Source organism: Glycine max, chromosome 16 (assembly GCF_000004515.6).
Source record: "Glycine max cultivar Williams 82 chromosome 16, Glycine_max_v4.0, whole genome shotgun sequence".
NCBI classification, from domain to species: Eukaryota; Viridiplantae; Streptophyta; class Magnoliopsida; order Fabales; family Fabaceae; genus Glycine; species Glycine max.
Genome location: NC_038252.2, coordinates 14,389,347 through 14,411,331, shown reverse-complemented (window position 1 = coordinate 14,411,331; position 21,985 = coordinate 14,389,347).

Genomic DNA, 21,985 nt, shown 5'->3' with positions numbered 1-21,985 from the left:
GTGGAGGTTGTGCCATGTTCTCAGAATGTTCAAAACAATAATGCTCAAAATCACCAATAACAGAATGCTCAGGATGCTCAAAAGGTACTAAATGATGTCTAACTAATCTATGAAATATCCTAGCTATCTCAGGATCAAAGGGTTGTAAGTCAGATGGATTGCCTCTAGTCATATACTATATTCAGCATGCACAACTAGTTGCCTTCTTATGCAAGTAATAGTGTAGGTTTGAACTACAGCTACCATTAAATGATATCCAAATGACTTGAAATTTTATGAGCAACCCTATAAAATGATGAGAAGATAGAACAAAAAAATTCAAAAAAAAATTCAAAGTCTAACTATAGAAGCTAAAAATGATAATTTAAGAAAAATAAGAGAATAATACTTGGAAAAAAAAACTTTTGACAGAATCACAATTTTTGGAAGAAGGAGACCTTAGCCAGCCGGCTGCCATGGCATGAGAAATTTTTTTCTACCCCCAATACATATAAAATAATAGCGATTCTGATAACCGGAGCAAAAGTTATGGTCGTTTGAAGTTTTGACAACAATCAAATTTGCTAGTTTTTTGGAACTTTCAAATCTGACCAAACTAAGGGCTCTAGCTATTTTTCCCACAAAATATGGATCAAAAGAAGTGACCATAAAAAAATTCAGCCAAAAATAACAACTATAGTTACCATAACAAAAAATCCCAATTAATTCAGCAAGGGTGGTCTCTAAAATTTGTCGCTAAGGGATTTCCACTACTACCCTGTTTTCCAGTTCCACAAAAGTGGTCGCTAAATCCGTCGCAAATTACTATTCACAGCAAAACACAAAACTGAAACAGGGGAAGCGCTGAACAGAAAAACTAAAATAGAACACCACACTAAACAAAATAACAAGACTCTAAACACACTTAACGCAACACGAATGCAACACTAACACAACACACGAAAACATAAAACAACTAAACATAAAACATAAATTACTAGCTATTATGAACCTTTGGACACTGCTCCCCGGCAACGGCGCCAAATTTGATCGAGGTCGTACCTGAATCAGATAAACATTAAAATACAGTAACTAGGAAGTGATCCTAGGTCGTTTCCCAACGAGCAATGATACACCAAATGCTCATAACAAAAAGTAGGAAAATAGTAACGAATGGGGGGGGGGGGGTTGTTTGCTTTTGTAAATTAAACAGCGAATAGATGTGAATTAGAAAATATCAGAATTAAAACACGTTGCTTCCCGTTGATTCACAAGCAAGTCTCTTATCCTAGGTTACGAGAGTTTATCCTTATTCAATTCAACCACTTAATCCAACCCTAAATTAAATTACTAAGCGAAATTTAACATAAGGCATTCATTATGTGATTAAGCAACACATACACCAATTACTCATAAACGATCATTAAGCATGAACGTAAATTAAGCACAGAGACAATTAATCAAGCACTAAGCATGCATGAATTAATAGCAACAAATTCAGAGTAATTAGTGAAGAGGAAAAACTGAACAAAATTTAACAGTAATAATAGAACCTCAAAGAGAACTATGCTTGATCCTCAAGAGAAAACAACGCTGGGGACTTAGCCTTCCATTAATCAATAGAGAACGAAATTTTATTACTAAAACAAAAAGTCAAAACTGGAATTGCAAAAACGAAAAAAAGGAGAAAAAGAAGAGAAGAGAGGGCCTAAACTAGAACCTTGGTGCTGTTATATAGTTTTCCAGCCCCAAAGCTTACAAATCTGTTTTAAATCCAAGCCCATAAATAAAATAAAATAAAATCTAGATAAGATAAGATAAGATAAAATTTTGTAGAATAAAATAGTTTGCCCTCTTCAAGTCCAAGCCCAATTCTGGATTCAAGCTCAATGCTTCATTAATTCCTGAAATTAGATTAAAAACATCAAATTATTTGAATGGGCCCAAATAATAAAATTGCCTAATTAATTTGACAATTAAGATTAATCAGTACTTAAAATGGTGCAAAAAGGGTTAAGAAATAAGAGAAAATAATGGCACATCACCTTTCATAGATTAGTTAGGCATAGTGTGCATCCTGATCATTCTGAGTATTCTGAGCATTCTGAGTATTTAGAGCATTCTGTGCATTCTGTTGTTGGTGATTTTGAACATTCTGATTTTGAGCATTCGTCTGCTAATTATCATATTGAGAACATGGCTCAACCTCCACCTCGTGAGAGGACTTTTAGGGAGATGGTTGCACTTGACTTCACTTATGAAAGCTTGTGCATTCAATATCCTGATGAGGATGTTCCATATGTTCTCAAGACTAGACTAATACATTTGATGCCCAAGTTTCATGGTGTTGCAGGTGAAGATCCTCATAAGCATCTTAAGGAGTTCCATATTATCTGTTCCACCATGAAACCCCCTGATGTCCAGGAAAATCATATCTTTCTAAAGGCTTTTCCTCATTCTCTGGAGGGAGTGGTGAAAGATTGGTTGTACTACCTTGCTCCCAGGTCCATTACCAGCTGGGATGACCTTAAGAGGGTGTTCTTGGAGAAATTCTTCCCTGCATCTAGGACCACTGCCATCAAAAAAGACATTTCAGGCATCATGCAACTTAGTGGAGAGAGCTTGTATGAGTACTGGGAAAGATTCAAGAAATTGTGTGCAAGCTGTCCTTACCACCAGATTTTTGAGCAACTCCTTCTACAATATTTCTACGAGGGACTTAGCAACGTGGAGAGGAGTATGATTGATGTTGCCAGTGGTGGAGCTCTTGGTGATATGACTCCTGTTGAGGCTAGGAATCTGATTGAGAAGATGACTTCCAACTCCCAACAATTCAGTGCAAGAAATGATGCTATTGTCCTTAGAGGAGTCCATGATGAGGCCACAGATTCATCTTCATCTGCTGAAAATAAGAAGCTTGAGGGAAAACTTGATGCCTTGGTCAACCAAGTAACTCAGCTTGCCATAAATCAGAAATCTGCATCTGCACCTGTTCCTGTTGCAAGAGTTTGTGGTCTATGTTCTTCTGTTGATCACCATACAAATCTTTGTCCTTCTTTGCAGCAATCTGGAGTCAATGAGCAACCTAAAGCCTATGCTGCAAAAATTTATAATAGAACCCCTCACCAGCAAAACCAACAACAACAGAATAATTATGATCTTTCAAGCAACAGATACAATCTAGGTTGGAGGAATCATCCAAATTTGAGATGGGAAAATCCTCCACAACAACAACAGCAGCAACAACAGTCTATCCCTCCCTTCCAGAATGTTGCTGGTCCAAGCAGGCCATATGTTCCTCCTCCAATGCAGCAACAACAAGAAAGACAACAAGCAACTGAGGCCCCTTCTCAACCTTCCTTAGAGGAGTTAGTGAGGCAAATGGCCATCCAGAATATGCAATTTCAGCAAGAGACAAAAGCCTCCATTCAGAGTCTGACAAATTAGATGGGGCAGATGGCTACTCAGTTGAACCAAGCTCAGTCCCAAAATTCTGACAAATTGCCTTCACAAACTGTGCATAATCTGAAGAATGTGAGTGCCATCACCTTGAGGTCTGGAAAGCAAATTGAAGTGCCTCCACCAGTAGCAGCACCTGCACCTGAACCTGTCAAGCTTCATTCTACACCTGAAAAAGAGGATGAGCTAGTTGCACAAAAGAGAAAGCTTCCTGATCACGAGGGAGCTAACAAAAATTTTCATGCAGGTGGACCTTCTTCTAGTAGTTCTGACTTGCAGCAGCCTCCTATCCCTCTTCTATTTCCACCTAGAGCAATTCCAAAAAAAAGATGGAAGAAGTGGATAAGGAGATCTTGGAGACCTTCAGGATAGTAGAGGTGAACATACCTCTGCTAGATGCCATCAAGCAAATTCCAAGATATGCCAAGTTTCTAAAGGAGTTGTGCACCCACAAAAGGAGGCTCAAAGGCAATGAAAGGATTAACATGGGCAGAAATGTGTCAACCTTGATAGGTAAATCTATTCCTCACATTCCTGAGAAATGTAAGGACCCAAGTACTTTTAGTATACCTTGCATTATTGGGAACAAAAAATTTGAGAATGCCATGCTAGATCTAGGAGCATCAGTTAGTGTCATGCCTCTGCCCATTTTCAATTCTTTATCTCTTAGACCTTTGCATCCTACGGGTGTGGTGATTCAATTGGAAAATAGAAGTGTTGCTCACCCCACAGGTCTCATAGAGGATGTGTTGGTTCGGGTTGGTGAACTTATTTTTCCCGCTGATTTTTATATTTTTTGGTATGGAAGAAGGATTTTCCCGTGGTTCAATTCCAATTATTTTAGGTAGGCCAATTATGAAAATAGCCCGAACCAAGATAGATGTTTATGCTGGCACATTGTCTATGGAATTTGGTGATATTGTTGTTCATTTTAACATTCTTGATGCCATGAAACATCCATCTGAGGATCATTCTATTTTTCGTGCTGAGATGCTTGATCATATTGTTGATGATTATATGTTTGATTTTGATTCTCTTCATGGTAGGAAACATTCATTTTTATCTGATCTGCATACTTGTCATTCCTCAGGCATTGAATATGAATATGAGTTTGAATTTGAGTTTGGTTCTGATTTTCTGGGTGTTGTACCTCTTGATGTTGATTTTTTAGAGTCAGAATGCACTAACCATGTTGCAGGAAGTACATATACTTCTGACTTGCTTTATGAGGTACAGGCTGAGACACCCTCCTCTTCTTCTCCTACCCTGGTTCCTCCCACTGTTCAGCCACCACCCACACCAGAGTTGAAGCCCTTACAAGTAAACCTCAAGTATGCTTACTTGGAGGGCAAGGAAAATTTTCCAATGATCATCTCTGCCTCCCTTGTTGCTGAGCAAGAGGAGAAGTTGTTGCTAGTGCTTAAGAAGCACAAGAAAGCCATTGGATGGACTTTAGCAGACATTCTTGGTATTAACCCATCTACCTGCATGCATAGGATACTTGTAGAGGATGGAGCTAAGCCAGTGAGGCAGCCATAGTGGTGACTCAACCCCATCATTCTAGATGTGGTGAAAAAGGAGGTGACCAAGCCGTTTCAAGCTGGAATCATCTACCCCATTTCTGATAGCCAATGGGTGAGTCCAGTCCAAGTGGTTCCTAAGAAGATAGGCCTCACAGTGATCAAGAATGAGAGGGGTGAGCTTATCCCCACAAGAGTGCAGAACAGCTAGGGAGTCTGCATTGATTATAGAAGGCTGAACCAGGCAACCAGAAAAGATCATTTTCCCCTGTCATTCATTGATCAAATGCTTGAGCGCTTGGCAGGTAAGTCTCATTACTGTTTTCTTGATGGTTTTTCTAGTTATTTACAAATTCATATTGCTCTTGAGGATCAATAAAAGATCACATTCACCTGTCCCTTTGGCACTTTTGCCTATAGGAGGATGCCCTTCGGCCTATGCAACGCCCCTGGTACCTTCCAGCGGTGTATGCTTAGCATTTTCAGTGACTTTTTAGAAAGTTGCATAGAGGTGTTTATGGATGATTTTACTGTTTATGGATCCTCTTTTGATGCATGTTTGGATAGTCTGGATAGAGTTCTTAATAGATGCATTGAAGCTAACCTTGTGCTGAATTTTGAAAAATGTCACTTCATGGTAGAACAAGGTATAGTTTTAGGGCATATCATTTCCAGTAGGGGCATAGAGGTAGACCTTGCAAAGATAGTTGTTATTTCATAATTGCCTTACCCCTCTTTCGTGCGAGAGGTTCATTCTTTTCTTGGCCATGCAGGGTTTTAAAGGCGCTTTATCAAGGACTTCAGCAAAGTGGCCCTTCCACTATCCAATCTGCTACAAAAGGAGGTGGAGTTTGATTTTGATGACCGGTGCAACGAGGCTTTTGATTACCTCAAGCGTGCGTTGACTACCACCCCTATCATTCAGGCACCTGATTGGACAGCCCCATTTGAGCTGATGTGCGATGCATCCAATTATGCATTGGAGGTTGTCCTTGCTCAAAAGATTGACAAGCTGCCTCGGGTGATCTACTACGCTTCCAGAACTTTGGATGTTGCCCAAGCAAATTACACTACCACAGAGAATGAGCTATTAGCGATAGTTTTTGCTCTTGAGAAATTTTGTTTATATTTGTTTGGTACTCGTGTTATTGTTTATACTGACCATGCAGCTCTAAAGTACCGGTTGAAAAAGGCGCTGAATCAAAACCTAGATTGATCAGGTGGATGCTTTGGCTCCAAGAGTTTGATTTGGAGATCCATGATCGGAGCGGTGCACAGAACCTTGTGGCTGACCACCTGAGTAGGATTAAGTGTGCGTCTGAGGACTCACCCATTCAGGATGATTTTCTGGATGACCATTTGTACATTTTGTATAATATTTCTGATTCCTTCCCCACTCCTTGGTTTGCTAATATTGTGAATTATTTGGTTGCTTCTGTTTTTCCTCCCTTAGCATCTAAAGCTCAAACTGATAAAATTAAGAGCGATGCTAAGCATTATATTTGGGATGGCCCCTATTTGTGGAAGTTGTGCAGTCACCAGGTTATTAGGAGATGCATTCCAGACCTTGAGATTCACTACTCGGTCCTGCAATTCTGTCATTCTTCCGCACCAGGTGGCCATCTTGGCATACAGAGGACAGCTCGCAAGGTGCTTGATTGTGGTTTCTTTTGGCCCACCATCTTCGAGGATGCGTGGAGAATCTGTAGCACTTGTGAGCCTTGTTAGAGAGCAGGCGGCTCACTTTCATGGAGACACCAAATGCCTCAACAACCCATGTTGTTCTGTGAGGTGTTTGATGTCTGGGGTATAGACTTTATGGGGCCTTTCCCTGTCTCTTTTGGTTTTGTTTATATTCTCCTTGTTGTTTATTATGTTTCAAAATGGGTGGAAAAGCCACCAGAACTAACGATGCTAAGGTTGTTGTGCATTTTGTTAGATCTAATCTGTTTTGCAGGTTTGGAGTCCCTAGAGCCATCGTTAGTGATCAAGGCACCCATTTTTGTAACAGATCCATGTATGCCTTGCTCAAAAAGTATGGGCAGGCTGAGATTTCAAACAAGGAGATAAAAAGGATCTTGAAGAAGATTGTGTAGCCGAACATAAAAGATTGGAGCACCAGGCTGGATGATGCTCTTTGGGTTCATAGGACTGCCTACAAAGCACCCATAGGAATGTCTCCTTATCGGGTTGTCTTTGGCAAGGCATGTCATCTTCCTGTAGAGATAGAGGACATAGCCTAATGGGTTTTAAAGACCTGCAACTTCTTTATTGATCAGGCTGGAGAGGAAAGGAAGTTGCAACTAAGTGAGCTAGATGAGATCCATTTAGATGCCTATGGAATTCCAAATTCTACAAGGAGAAGACCAAAAAGTTCCATGACAACTGTGACATCCTCAAAATTTCTACCCGAAATTTTGTAAACGATGTGTTTTGAATGATTACATATAAGTATTATTCAGTGTATATATATATATATATATACTTTTGGTAGAAGTAGGTATATTGGGGGAAAGATACGCAGGTTAGGCTAATTAACGAAGAGAAATCCATAACTGGATAGTTATAGGTTAATTCTCAATTAATCAGTCTAAAAATTATCGTTTTGCGTACAACTCAAAATTTAACGAAACCAACCTCTGAACCACGCTCGGGGTTTCATTCTGAGCGTTTTGATATATATATTGCCTACTTTCGAAAATTGGCCCCGACGGGTGCAGAGAAACAGCACGCAAACCGAGGCAGGATTTTAGCGTTTCAAAAAGGTCAGATTTTTCTCTTCTTGTGACTGAGTATGAGTCACATCAAGAAAAAAAATGGACCCTTTTTGCTCCACTCAAAAGAAGATATGTGGCACATCTTTTGTTTAAAAAAAAAAAAAAGAGGAAGCCTTTTAAACACAAGCCACGTTCTCTCTCTCTCCTCACTCAGCCCCAAAAAAAATTCAGAAGCTTTTCTCACTCTCTTTCTCACGTTGCTATTCCTTTCTTCTTCCTCACCATTGAAGCTCCAACAAAGCTTCAACCTTTGCACACCATTTCTATTCCAAATCGCGAAAGGAAGCCATTTTCGGAATCGTGAAGCGCACCTCTCCATTGTGGGACTTCACATTTCAGGTTTGGGTAGACTTCTTCTCACATAAATTTTCGTGGGTATTGGGTTTTGGGAGATATGATGGGTAGTTTTACTAGGTTTATGCCTTATGATAGTTATTTGTGAAGAAATTTGATGAAAGCATGCTAAACTTGTCATGTTTGGTATGAGTCAAGCTTACCCATTCTATTTTAGGGTTTTTATGATGATGCTTGTGTGCTGAAATGGCTGATGGAAAACTGATAGAGATGAAGGGTAGAGTTAACCTAGGGTTTCAAAGTGAGAATGTAGTGATATGAGTGGAAAAGTGTGATGCTTTGAGGATTTGAAAAGCCAAATATGGATTCAGTGGTAATTGGAGGTTAGAGTGAGGTAATCCTAGTTTGAAATGTCATTTAGGACTGTGGGAAAGCTTGGGCTGTGCAAAGGAGGAAAATGAGTGACCAAAGTGAAGGCAAGAGCCATTTCTAGGGTAAATTGGGTGTTGAGGAGTCAAATTTTGATTCGGTAGAGTTTTCGTCGTAAAACCAGTTTGAGCAAGTTTAGATTAATGTTATAGACTTGTGTGAGATGAGAGTTTGCTCCAAAATTACCCCATTCTCATTTTCACTTCTCAAACCTTGAAAATCCACTATATTGAGGGGTTTTAGATACCTAGATTTTGAGTTGCTTTGGTCTGAAGCTTGTCTTCGGTTTAGATATGATTTATACTTGATTTAGGACTTGTAGGATCCAATTTGGGCAATTTTGGATGAGGGCAAGGGTGATTTCGAAAATCTGCACTTATATGCAGAATTTTGCTGTTAAAGTGTGCAGCAGAATTTTGTGTTTGTGCAGAAAATGCTTATGCATGGCTGGTTGTGGAAAGGGTTGTACATATTGGGTTCTGGACGTTTCCTAGCAGATCCCAACGGTCCAAATGTAGACTTATGTACTAGGGACCTCCAGTAAAATTTTCGAGTCGATCCAACGATGAACGAATTGGAACGAAGAGAATGTTACTGGGGTATTCGAGTAAGAAAAGCTGTGGTATTGGTTTGTGTTTTGGGCAGGGGTTTCTGCCTCTGCCCTATTTTTGCTTGGTTTTGATAGTTCATGATGTTTGGATGTTGAAATTGCTTGGATGTTGTGGAAGCTTGGAGGTATTGATGGGGACCCGGTGTTAAGAGGAACGAGGATAAGGGCTACGTGGGAGTACGTGAGCTCAGTTGAAGGTGGGCAACTTGGGGATGGTGGAATTATGTGTGATTTGTGGATGTGGATAGTCGACTTGCACCATCGCCCGACCGCCACCTAGTACCACATGTGACAGGTACCTCATAATCCTACAAGCTTGAAGTGAGGAAGTGTGGAAGGGTGAGAGTTCCTACTTTTATTCGTTGACCACAGAGTGGTACCTGGAGATATGTCGCGGGGGTCAGGAGACCTTGGGGACGTCAGGTGGGGTGCTATTGCCCAAAACCAAGCTTGACCAATCCTGACCCAACCCGGGCATAGTCAGTCAGTGAGAACCTGTGATGTACCTAAACAGGCGAGCTCCTGGCAGTCAACTGATAAAAGAACAAAGACCACAAAGCAAGGAGGTTTGTGTGGTGGCTGGCCAGCTATGGATCTTGAGTAATATTTGGAATATGGCCTCTAGTAATCGATTACCAAGGGTGGGTAATCGATTACAAGGCTTAAAAATGAAGACAGGAAGTTAAGATGGCCTCTGGTAATCGATTACCAATGATGTGTAATCGATTACCAGGCCTAGAAATGGGATCAGGAACGTGAGAGGGCTTCTGGTGTAACACCCTGATATATATATCTATATATTATTAGTAATTATGTTTGATGTTTGATTATTTGTTGTGTTATTTTCATCCGTAATTATTTTTAAGGAGGTTAATTTAGTTAATAGAGGGGTGTGGATAGATAAGGATCTAGCTTCTCAAAGAAGTCTCTTGAGAAAGCTTCTCAAAGAAGCCACGAGGAAGCTTCTGGAAGAAGCCTCTTAATGAAGCTTTTGGAGGAAGCCTCTTAATGAAGCTTCTAGAGAAAGCTACATGAAGCTGCCTCGGTAAAAACGCTGCCCAGCCTTCGTTAACCATTGGATCTTCTCGAAATTTGGTCTGCAACTTCACAAGACACTTGTCCATAATCTGGAGTGTGCTAGAAGCTTCCGTTCCCGAGAGCATCTCTTATTTAAGCATTTCAGCCTTTGCTTTCGTGTAGCTTAGGAAAAACGTCATTTCTTCTTCTTTATTTCTTCCAAAGCCATTTCTAAAGTTCCAAGAACTTTCTCCATCACCCACAGCCACCATTAGCCAGCACAAGCCATCATTGTTCTCCATTGAAAACCCACACCAAGAGGAACCCTTCAACTGAAGCGGAATCTTCCAACTTGGCTTGCGATTTCGGTAGAGAACGAAAACCCTAATCTGACCTTTTGTTTTCTTTCGAGGTGACCATGGTTCTATGCTTGTTTCTTTTTAGTTTCATCTTGTCTTTGCATCTTTTTTGACTTTGGAACCGCCATTTCATGTCTTATGCTTCCTTTGAAAAACCTTAGAGAAAGAAACTTTGTAAACATTATCCTTTCATGAAATGCATGTTATTTTCGTAACCTACACTGAACCCCGGTCACATTGGCGTGGTCGGAATTTTCAAATGATGTTCCTTTGTAAAACCCGAAATGCTCTCAGCTCTTTCATGTAGTGATGAGGGTGTTTGACCCAGAGCACTGTTACTAGCTTTGTTTTCTGAAATCCATACTAAGTCTCCTTCGTTTTGGCACGGTAGAGGCTTGTGTGGAATCGACGAGCAAGGACAAAAAAGAATCTTCAAGTGACGCGACGAGGAATCCGTGGGGTAGCACACGATAGGTAAGGGGAGTTTATTATAAAATTTATCATTTTAACACCATAGTTAGGGTCAGGGAACCTAGCTATGAGGATATCTGCCTGTCCCTATTGCATACTGATTTTTCTTCAAAGAAAATTACGTTTTAACTAATGGGATGCGATATATATATATATATATGTATTGTGATGAATGATATTGTTTTGGTTGTTTGAAATGTGTTGTTTGAAGACCGTGCGTGTGGAAATGATATTGTTGTGTTTGTTTGAATTGTTGTTGATGTTGCTATTGAGGATTTTAATTGATATGTGATGATAATGATAATTATGATGATATTGATTTGAGATGATGTTGTTAATAAAGACCATGTCAACATGAATTGTTATTATTGATGAATATGTGAATATGAAATGAGGTTGTTGTTGTTGTTTATAACGTCATTGAGATGAGATGATATTTATGTTGTGAATGACATAGAAATACGATTTGTTGATTGATGTTGGAAATGCATTGGCATGTGCATGTTGTGTATGTTCGTGGGGGGCACTGTGCACTGACCTTCCAGGGTCTTTGGCACTAGCTTTTGGCCACGATCATACGTCGTATGAAGTGTATGTCATGGGGGGTAGAGTGCACTGACCTTGTCGGATGGCCCAGACGTGGGTAACTAGCGTGGTTAGAGAATCTAAGCATTCTTGAGGGGATGCTTAGGCGCTTTAATTGGTCCATGGTCTTTGGCACTTACTTTTGGTCGTGATCATAGCTCATACGACACAGGAAATAGAGTAACTGCGGCCAAGTGTACTTTGTACTAGGGGGCTGTCACCTGGTAGGGAACACCTTTGGGCTCCCAGGCTGATCACCTATGGGAGGGGGGCTGTTACGTGCACAACCGGGTGGTCTCGACAAACTCAGCACAGTTCCCTAAGTGAGAGTGTCGTGTGGACACGCTTAGGCTATTTCCTGAGATTTGGTTGTTGTTGGTACGTACCACATTGCATCTGAGTGTTGAGTCAGATGCATGCATCATTTTGTGCAGTCTTGATTGGGTCCATGGATGGATGATGAGTAATTGTTGGATGTGAGTGATGAATATTTGTTGGATATGAGTGTTGAATAATGATTGTTGTGCATGCTTATCATGTTTGCCTATGTTCCTTGCTAATTGTGGTTATTTGGAATTGGTATTGGTTCTTTTATAATAAACTCACCCTTGCAATTTTGTATCGTGTGGTTGATACCTGTGATGATCACGAACCTTGTTCGTGGGAGCAGAATGACAGTGGCAGGGTGTAGGGAGTAAGATTCTGGTGAGGAGCCGCCGAGCCGACGTGATGACGTTGGCGTTATTTTGGGAGAGAGTTGTGTTTTGTAATCAACTCCTCCGTAATTGGTTTTTAAGTTTTATTTTGTTGAGTTAAAGATGTAAAACTTGAATTTTAAGTATATATATATATATGAACATATTTAATTTTCGTTATGTGTATGACATGTACTGAATTATTGTTTCTATGTAATTATGCATATTCACTTAAGTAATGGCGTGTTGTTGGATGAATTTATGTTGTGACAAAATCACTTCTATTTTCATAACCAAAAATTAAGGGAGTTCTTTTTATAAAAATTGAAATTATCGAATATTAGAGTGTGGATACCGTAGCGACGAGGCTGGTCGTTACATCTGGTAATCGATTACCAATGTTGTGTAATCGATTACCAGGCTTAGAAATGGAGGCAGTATGTTGTGGAGGCCTCTGGTAATCGATTACCAATACTGTGTAATCGATTACACAGAGTAACAGGCCACTGGTAATCGATTACCAGTTATGTGTAATCGATTACACAGTGCATATTGTAGGTTTTCATGTTCTGAAGCTATGTAACTCGAGTTTGGCCTCTGGTAATCGATTACCAATGCTGTGTAATCGATTACCAGAGAAGAAAAGCCTTGAGGCACACCTTTTAATTGCATGTAGTGGTTATGGGACGCTTTGTGATGCTACTGTAGTTAGATCTCTCGTGAAAGAGTCTACCCCTTTCTTTTCTTCCTTGTAGATTGTGATGGCAGCGCAGCTCATCCATGACCGAGTGGAGATGGAGTGCCTAGAGGGAGTTTGGGAGACCCTCGAAGGCAATGCAAGGTGCCAATTCCGTGGCACGATCCGACTCACGGCTACTTCATTGGTACATCCAGAGGAACCAGCACGCACGCTTCAGCGCACTGTGGAGTGGATATTACCTACACCTACTCCATATCTACTAGTGGAGCCAGTCCAAGTGATTGAGGTGACGTCATCTGAGGAAGACCCCGAGGAGGACCCAGAGAAGCTACCTCCTGAGCCTGCTGTGGATGCTCTTGACTTTCTAGAGGGTGATGAGGACCCACTCCCTGAGGTGGATTCTCCCGAGGACGTCATGTCGGCATCTGAGGCAGACTCTACGGAGGAGAGCGGTCCCGGAGGGATAGCGACTAGTGGAGGTTCTTTATCATAGAAGACGGCTCCTTAGACTAGGATTATATACTTTTTGGGGGTGGGTGTATCTAGTACAGACAGTTAGGTTTACTGTTTTGTTTTTGTATGGGTAGACCTATTGTATAGGAATTTGATGAATGTATACATGTGGCTGAAGCCACCACATTGGATGCCTTTGCTCTGGATGACACTATGTATTTTGCAAAACTCCCATATTTTGGACAGCTTTAGATGATGAATGTACTTATGTTTAATTTGTTATTTGAAAAGAAAGCATTAACAAACTTTATTTGAAAGAGAGTTCACCGACCGTATTTTATTTTATTATTTTCACGTGACGACCTAAAGTAATGGCTGGCATACTTTTATTTTTGAAAAAGCAACATATTTTAAATGTTATGTGGGATCAGAAAGAAATGACTCCGAATAGAGTTGTGAACTGGCCATTCAGGACTCTATAGTGATGATTTTCCTTCTGAACATAATTACTGTGAAAAAGAGAAAGAAATGAAAAAGAAAAAGAAAAAGAAAAAAAAATTCCTGTGGTTTTGTTATTTAAATCATTACTATTAAACCAGTCATTATTTAGGGACGCCACAACAGCTTGATAGCTAAGAAGGACTTCGTGGTTGGAGAGAAAGTTTTATTGTATAACTCTAGGCTCGAACTCATGAGTGGTAAGTTGAGGTCAAAGTGGATTGGTCCTTTTGTGGTGACTAATGTTTTTCCTTATGGTACAGTTGAGATCAAAAGTGAATCCACAGATAAGAGCTTCAAGGTCAATGGACACCGGCTGAAACCATTCCTCACAAATCCTTCCTTGGTGGATGTAGTGGTGAAGGAGACCTTCTTACTTCACCCTACTTCTCTTCCGCCATGACTTAGGGAGTTTTCTTTTTCTGTCTCCTTCTTTACTTTTATTGCACTTGTCCAAATTTATTGATTGTTCTCATTGCTCTTGATCTTATGATTGTGCTACATTGAGGACAATGTGTTGTTTAAGTGTGGGGGGCAGATTGTTCTTTGTTTGGGGTTTTCTAGGTTAATTTTGTTATTTTGGTTTTATGTTTTGTGTACAACATTGCATGTTTCTCTTTGAATTCTAGGTTATGTACAGGTAATGGGTAATTGTTTTTGAAATAGGACTTTCTTGGCATTTTGTGAATTGAAATCCTTGTTTTTCACTACATGTCAAGTTAGTTTTGAAAGGTTGAATTGGAAGTGATAGATTTACCCTTGGTGAGATTTTGAGCCATCATCATCTATTTTATTCGGTGTGTTTTGCCCCATTGATTGCTTGCATAATAGCCTTGGCTTGACTCTTGTTGATACTTATTGGTTCACATGCATGTTGGGAGATGATTTAGGCATTTTTGTTCTTATAAGCCTCTAGCCAAATGAGCCTAGCTTGAATTAATTCCTTTGATAGCCCCTTTGAGCATATGTTCCCCTTTCTTTGTTTTGAAGCTCCTTACAAGCCTTAAGTGAAAAACCATGATCTCACCCTACCCTTAAGGAATTTTGGAGCTTTGGAATTGTTTTGGGAATAAGTGTGGGGGGGGGGGGGGGTATGTTTCATTGGATGATATGTTTTTTTTGGCCATGCTTGATGATGTATTTTTGCCATGCTTTATGTATATACATATATTGCCTAATTGTTGCTTTATTTTTCAAATATTCAAAATGCTTTCAAATGCTATTGTTCAAAATAAATAAATAAATAAATAAAATAAAATAAAAGAGAAAAACAGAAAAAGAATGAAGTTGAATAAATGAGGTCTTGTTTTGAGGACTTGGACTGGTTTGAGGACTTGGTTGATTTTGTTGATATTGGAGGTTTTTGGTTTATTTTTTTATGCTTAATTTTTAATTTTGGTTTTGGGTTTATTACTTTTGCTTAATTTCCAATTATTCCCCATTGCTTCTCTATTCCTTTGGGTTTTAGCTACTTATCCCATACTTTCCTCTACCTTGTCCCTGTCCCCATTACAAACTTAAAAGACCTTTTGATCCTCATGTGCATGTGTTTGTGGTGTTTGGTTGTCAATTTTAGAGTCTTGCCAAGTCTATGTGGTGTCTGTTTTCATGGGTGCTCTGAGAGTAAACAGTAGCCTAGACACTTGAGAGATAGAGTGCATATCTTGTGAGGCTTTATCACTTTTCTGTCAATTCTTGAGCTGATTGACTACCTTACCATGTTTGAGGTGCTTGGATGATTTTCATGACTGTCTTGATTCTTTAACTCTTTACGTGTTGGATGTTTCCCATTCCTTGTGATTCATTGAGAAATATGTAAATGTTTTTGTGTTTGTTTGTCTCTCTTTAATGTCTTTGGATTTGTTCCTTGCTCTGCTTTTTGATTTTGCCCAGGAGTGCAAAAGGCTAAGTGTGGGGGAATTTGATGTGTCATTATTTTCTCATATTTCTTACCCCTTTCTGTCACCATTTTAATTACTGATTAGCCTTAATTGTCAAATTAATTATTCAGTTTTATCATTTGCGCCTACTTGACTAATTCTGTGTTTTAATTTAATTTCAGGAGAATTATAAGCAATTGGGCTTGGATCCGGAATTGGGCTGAACCGGCTTGGACTTGAAGAGAGCAGACAATTTTATTTGTCGTCCAGTTTTATTTTATTTCGTTTTTGGACTGTATTTTTGTAATTGGGCCACTAGACCTTATTGGGCCCGAAAATCAGATTTGTAAGCTTTGGGGCCTAGTGACCTTTAGTGAGCCTAGCTGCTAGGGTTTTAAGGTGGTTCGTGTTACTGTTCACGCGTAGAGATTGTAGGGTTTTATTTTTCTTCTTTTCGGTTACTATTCACGCACATGGTACTGTTCACGTAGCAACTCCATTTTCATTTTCTACTTCAAATTCAAGTTTCATTTTCTGCTTTTAATTCCAGTTTCGTTTTCATTTCTGTCTTCTAATTTCAATTCGTTTTTTGCGTTTGATTTTCTATTCATTTTTGCTGTTAATGGAAGGCTGAATCTCTAGTGTTGTTTTCTCTTGAGGATTAAGCATAGCTCTCTGTCATACCCTAATTTCGTCCGGGGATTATTATTTGATGATATACAACCTTTGATTGGCCGCTTTGAGACACTTGGCATCCTTGGTTGCACAATGAATGAAGTCCCGAGACGTGTCAAAAATCAAAAGGAAGCAGGCTTGCGCAATCCGTGAAATTCCGTAATGTGGCGGAAATCGAAAAGAGGTGTTTTTTGCGCAATCCGTAAGTTTCCGTAACTTCTTCGAAAGCTAAAAAAGAGTAAATACATAATCCGTAAGGATTCGTAACCTTGCGAAAGAAAAATAAGTATCGTTACGAAATTCGTGAAGTTTCGTAACGTTACGGAAAAAGAATTACCAAAAAAATAGAAGGGGGGAGTGCATTCAGTAAAAAATGGGGTACAAATAGCAATCTGGCCCACTTGGGCCTTCCAGATCTTTCTTCCAGAAGGTTGTTGCTTCTGGAGGAAGCAACCTTGCTCGCCTGGGCGAGCTGAGTTCGCCTGGGCGAGCTGGGTGGCAAGCTCCTCCCCTATTTTGCTATAAATAGGGGGAGGAGTGAAGAAGAAAAGGGTTCAGCCTTCTTGGCAGTTCTCTCTCTCTCGAAATTGCTGAGAAAAATTATTTCCGTGAAGAAAATCCAAGCCGAGGCGCTTCCGGAGCGTTTCCGTAACGTTTTCGTGAGTAATTACGCGAAGATTCTTGACCGTTCTTCAACATTCATCGTTCGTTCTTCATTTTCTTCAGTCTTCAATGGGTAAATACCTCAAACCGAGCTTTTCAATTCATTCTATGTACCCGTGGTGGTCCACATTTTGTTTCATGTATTTTTATTCTCGTTTTCATTTGCTTTTTATACCCCCTTTTGACGTGCTTAAGCCATTTATTTAAGTCATTTCTCGCTTAATCTAAAAATAAAATAAATTTCCATCGATCGTTTGAATTGTATCATCCGTTAATTTCGGTTAAAATAAATTCCGACCGTTCGGTCGTGCCATAACCACGTTGGAAATCAAAAAAGACGTAAAATAATAATATAATAATAAAAAATATCTTTTAGTAAAATAAAGCGAAAAAATCAATCGGACGTTTTCTCTTTGGGATTTCTCGTTCTTAATTGAATTGACTAATAACTAAAGTGAAACTAAGGCTAAAATCAACTAGCCTAGTCAAGTTCGTCCACAAAAAATAGGGTTTTGAAAGTTTATCATTTCAGTTTCTTACCAAGTAAAATGGATCATTTTTAAGGTCCAACGCCTTAAAATGATCACCTTTCAAGTAAAAAGAATCACTTGATTCACGCATAAGAAAGAACTACGTAGGTCTAATTTCCTCTTCGATGGAGGGTACGTAGGAGCAAGAGCCCCGCTTTTGTCGACCTCAAAAAATAAAAAGAACTAAAAGTTAAGATAACACAATTCCCACAATTCTAAAAAATAGGTTGTTGTCCTTTGAGACAAACGTAAGAGGTGCTAATACCTTCCTCAAGCGTAAATACAACTCCCGAACTTATAATTTTCATCTTGACCGGTTTCCTTCGGTTTTTCCGACGTTTTCCACAAATAAACGTTGGTGGCGACTCCGCGCATCTTTCCTCCTTTGGAAAGCGCACCCGTGAGCCTCGCCCTCGCTCGCCCGCGAAGGGCACGTTGCGACAGTTGGCGACTCCACTGGGGATATTTTTTGTGAGTTAGGCCTATTTTAAGGAATTGTGGATTTGTGAAACTTCGTGTGTGCATTTGTTGAACTCTGAAAAATGTAAATAATTGTTGTCTATTTCGCATTCTTTACACTGCATTCTAAGCACCCACGGGTTTGAGTAAAAAAGGGGCCCTACACCCGGGTTCATGGGAATTTTAGGAGTGGAGGTGAATCTATCATCATGCTAGGTCTCCGACTTGCTTGATAATAGTGAAACCTCGTCTAGAGCTTTCTCTCTTTATAATGTGTTGTCGATGGTATTCCATACCGCCACAATATTATTATCTTGAGTGATGATACCTCTAGAAAACAGCCGTGTGAGTTATGAATTGTTGGGGGGTAGTTATTAGAGACCCTTAGGTATTGTCCTATAGGTTCCCAAATAGGGGCAAAGAGCAAACACGCTCCTATGCCATCTTGTCTCATTCATTTTTGGTTTATAGTTTTTGCTAGTAATGTTTGGTTTCTTTAGAGTAATACGTAAACCTTTTTAATGCTACGTTGAGGCGCCATCATGCCCAAAACGTAGCATTAAAATTGGGTCTCTGCGGTCTCGTATGTATGAATTACCCCTTTGTCTTGTTTTCTTTCCGTTTCATGCATACGCATCACATCATTCATGTCGGAGTCTTGATCCACCCCTTTTTTAGGTAAATGATGGGGACAAATCAAAACGGCAAAAGGTTTTACCAAGTCAAGGTTAAAAGTCTAGATGTCACTAGCCTCAAGGAATTGGGACGATTGATGGGACCTCTCCAAAGGCAAGCCTTCCGCAAAGTGTACGGGAAGATTCTAGATTTGGCCGTAGCGGAGGTATTTACGGAAGCTGTCGTATCCCTCGCCCAATACTATGACTAGCCGTTGAGGTGTTTCACGTTTGGGGACTTCCAAATGGTCCCAACTATTGAAGAGTTTGAGGAAATATTAGGATGCCTTCTTGGGGGGAGGAAACCATATCTTTTCTTCGGCTTTCTTCCTTCCTTGAGCAAGATTGCGGCTGTGGTTGGTGATTCAGCAAAGGAGTTGGATCGCACGAAGCAAACTCGGAACGACGTAGTGGGCTTGCCTCGGAAATACTTGGAAGGTAAGGCCAGGGATATGGCGAGCCAAGAGAAGTGGGGCCCGTTTGCAGATATTTTAGCTTTGCTGATTTTTGGGGTTGTCCTCTTCCCGAACGTCGACGGTTTGGTAGACTTAGCCGCCATTGATGCTTTCCTCACATATCACCATAGCAAGGAAAGTCCAGTGGTGGCTATCTTGGCAGATTTGTTTGACACCTTTGACCGGAGGTGTGAGAAAAACAGTGCGCGGATTGTCTGTTGTTTACCCGCTCTGTGTGTGTGGTTGATTTCACACCTATTCCATCAAGACACGAGACACCCGTGTCCGCTTCAAAGCTATCGCTCATGTGCCGAAAAAGGAAGAGTCGATTGGGACCAACATTTGGCTAGGATAAGGGGCAGCGCGATCAATTGGTTTCCTCATTGGAAGGAAGGCAAGGAAGGAGTTCTTTTCTTGTGTGGGGACTACCCTAATATTCCATTGATAGGGACTAGGGGGTGTATTAATTATAATCCCGCACTCGCCATAAGACAACTAGGGTACCCCATGAGGGGAGCGTCAACCGAAGAAAGTCTCTCGCCTTTCCTTGTGAGGAATCTGGGCGCACAAAGTCTCAAGGCGATACAAAGAGTCCACAAGGCGTGGAGAAGTCCGTTGAGGAAAGACAAGGAGCTTAGGGGCATCCGTAATGGCGTCATCGGAGGTTATCATGGATGGCTAAGAATTCACACGCAGGGGTTAGATTGGCTCTCCAAGTTGAAAGTTATCGATGAGGAGGACTTCGAAGCTCCGGAGGAAGATGAAGAAGTCCGAGCTCTAAAATTAGAGTTAGGGAAGGCAAGACTCGCCAAGGAGAAGTTCAAGTCAGCTGCTACACACATCCAGAAGGAGTGCACCGAGTTACAAGAGGAAAACGCGGCCACTGCAAAAGCACTTGAACAAGAAACCAAAAGGGCCCGCAAGGAGGAATATGGCCAAGAGAAATTCCGAGGGGCATTGTGGGGTAGTAACAATGAGCTCAAGCTCCGAAGAAAGGAGAGAGATCGGTCACGGGTGCATGGCATGATCTTAAAAGAAGAATTAGTTGCTTGCGCAAGGTCCAAAAGGAGTTTGTTTTGTAAAACCTACCTTATTAAATAAACAAAGAGATCTTGTTTCATCTGTTCTTGCAATACCACCCTTTCTCGTATCATTTTGCATGTTTTTTGTTTCTTTTGTCTTGTTTGGTATAGATATGAGGGTCGATTCTTTGAGGATCCTAACAACGAGGGTTTGACAATCGATTTCGATCGAGATATAAGCCTAACGATAAACGAGAAAGAGGAGGAGGACGTCCTGTCACCAGAGTTGGAGAGGCTGGTCACTCAGGAAGAACGTGAAATGAAGCCTCACCAAGAAGAAACCGAATTGGTAAACTTGGGGACCACGGAGGAAAAGAAAGAGGTAAAGGTAGGAACCGGTATGACCGCGCCTATCCGCTAAGGCTTGGTAACCCTTCTTGAAGAGTATCAAGATGTCTTTGCGTGGTCGTATCAAGACATGCCCGGTCTAGATTCCGACATTGTGCAGCATAAGTTGCCTTTGAATCCTGGGTCTTCTCCGGTTAAGCAAAAGTTACGAAGAATGAAACCCGAGATGTCTTTAAAAATTAAAGAAGAAGTAAGGAAGCAGTTTGATGCAAGATTCTTAGCTGTGGCACGGTACCCGGAATGGGTGGCCAACATTGTCCCAGTCCCGAAAAAGGACGGCAAGGTTCGAATGTGTGTAGACTACCGGGACTTGAACCGAGCCAGTCCTAAAGACAATTTTCCCCTGCCACACATTGACATATTGGTAGATAATACAGCCAAATTCGCCCTTTTCTCATTTATGGATGGTTTCTCGGGGTATAATCAAATAAAGATGGCACCCGAAGATGTAGAGAAGACCACTTTCGTCGCCCTATGGGGAACATTTTGCTATAAAGTGATGGCCTTCGGACTGAAAAATGCTAGGGCAACCTATCAGCGTGCCATGGTGGCGTTGTTCCATGACATGATGCATAAGGAAATAGAGGTCTACGTGGATGACATGATTGCTAAGTCTCGGATTGAGGACGAACACCTTGTCAATCTGCGTAAGCTGTTTGGAAGGTTGCGGAAATACCAATTAAAACTAAACTCAACCAAATGCACCTTTGGGGTGAAGTCGGGGAAGTTGCTAGGATTTATCGTAAGTCAGAAAGGGATAGAGATAGATCCCGAGAAAGTGAAGGCCATCCTTGAAATGCCAGAACCCCGCACGGAGAAGCAGGTTCGGGGGTTTTTGGGCAGGTTGAATTATATCGTGAGATTTATCTCACAACTCACCCCTACCTGTGAGCCCATTTTTAAGCTATTACGTAAGAACCAGGCGGTCCTGTGGAACAGTGACTGCCAAGAGGCCTTCGAGAAGATCAAACAGAGTCTCGCAAATCCCCCGGTGCTCATGCCACCTATAACAGGAAGACCTCTTTTCCTGTACATGACCGTGTTGAATGAATCTATGGGGTGCGTGTTGGGTCAGCATGATGATTCTAGGAAAAAGGAGCAAGCCATCTACTATCTGAGCAAGAAGTTTACCGCATGTGAGATGAATTACTCAATGCTGGAAAGGACGTGTTGTGCTCTGGTATGGGCATCACATCGGCTTAGGCAGTACATGCTCAGCCATACCACGTGGCTTATTTCCAAAATGGATCCCGTGAAATACATCTTTGAAAAACCGGCCCTCACGGGACGAATTGCTAGGTGGCAGGTATTATTATCTGAATTCGATATCGTTTACGTCACCCAAAAAGCGGTAAAAGGAAGTGCCTTAGCGG